Source organism: Anas platyrhynchos, chromosome 2, assembly GCF_047663525.1.
Source record: "Anas platyrhynchos isolate ZD024472 breed Pekin duck chromosome 2, IASCAAS_PekinDuck_T2T, whole genome shotgun sequence".
Taxonomy (NCBI): domain Eukaryota; kingdom Metazoa; phylum Chordata; class Aves; order Anseriformes; family Anatidae; genus Anas; species Anas platyrhynchos.
In genome coordinates this window covers 128,448,387-128,449,998 of record NC_092588.1, presented here as the reverse complement: position 1 = coordinate 128,449,998, position 1,612 = coordinate 128,448,387, and positions in this window count along the sequence as shown.

Genomic DNA, 1,612 nt, shown 5'->3' with positions numbered 1-1,612 from the left:
GAGTGGAGCTTCTACATACTGCTTCCACTCATCCCCTTTCTGAAGCCTTTTGTAACTTCCGAGTTGTAACACAGAATTTGAGAAACACTGCTCTAAAAATAGCATGCAACAAATGATGGAGGTCCTCCTTCCATCCCTCAAGAGCCAGTCTTTGACCTTTCCTTCACCATCCTGTATTTTTAGTAGTATAATTTCAGATACAATTACCTACACTCAGCTTCTGAAATCATGCATGAAATGCTTTTTCAGAGCCGCATTAACAACTAGCTGCTCAGCTTGCTGGAATTAGAAACCAGAGATGTTGTTTTATTTACAGTATAAAATCAGACTGTGGTTTTGGTGTAGATTGCTATAATAAAGAGGAAAGGTCCCTTTGGTGTTCTTTAATTTATGACACACTGTAAAATGTCCAGGCACATTTTACCTAGTAGCAGAAGGAGAAAAAATAGTAACTCTTGGCTGGAGATTAAAAAAGTCTCACCCACCATGAGCGTATTTCGAGATCCTGCACATTTGGGAGCAAATCAGCTACTTATCTGTTTCTGGGATCATGCTCATTTGTAACCACAGTGCAGGCTCTGTGGCTTTTAAGATTTTTTTGTTAGTCTGCCTAAATAAAATCGTTCATATCAGATGAATGTCAGTACAGTGCCATTAAGATCACATTAAAGAGGTCTCAAGGCCAACATTTTGGGCCTTGCAGGATGAATTGCATCCTGTTCTGATTTTCCTGATTCTTAATGTCTCAAAGCCTGCTTTTTAGGCACATTAGAAGCTAAAACTACTCAAGCCTTGTGAATTGCAACTACAGCATGCTCGTTACTCCAATCATGTAGCCATGTCACCATTCTGCTACAGTATTTCCTGGTGAGCTGCATAAACAAGCTATGACCTCTGGCTTTCTAATAGTTTGTGATAAGACTGCGTAAGCTCTCTTTATCAGTTGTGAACCTTCACAATTGCTATTTCACAGTAAAGCCTTGAGTATATCACCTGATTCAATTTAATCAACTGTATCAGTAAACAGAAATACTACCAGTGAGTCAGAGTGATGCAAAGACCTCTTACATCATCTCTCCCCTCTCCCTTGCTGACAGAACAGGATTCCTCACTCTTGTCCAAAAGCTTCATCTGTCTGACTATAGCAACTCAGATAAATCCTCTTCACTGATGAGAGCAGACAGCCTATACAAGCTCTCCATGGAAAAATTATTTCCTTCCATTCATCCTCTCTTCTGCTCTTCATTTTTTCCAATAAGTCTCTTTACATTCAGACCTGATGGTATTGTCCCCCAGAGAGGCACATAACAAAGTATTTATCGGCTATCACCCTCAGTCATTTTGTAGATGGACAATATGTATTCAGTGACTGCGTGACTGGTATTTCCATAGTACATACATAGTAAATGGTTAGTATAAAGAGACAAATTAAAAGAAATAGACCAATACAACAGAAGGGGCAGGTAAACATATATATATATATATATATATATATTTTTTTTTTTTTTTTTCTTGAAAAGAAGAAAGCACCTTCCTCAGGAAAGTCTTCAATACTTCCCCTTGTAACACAATCCCATTTGTATTATTGTACATCCAAAGTACTCTAATTTTA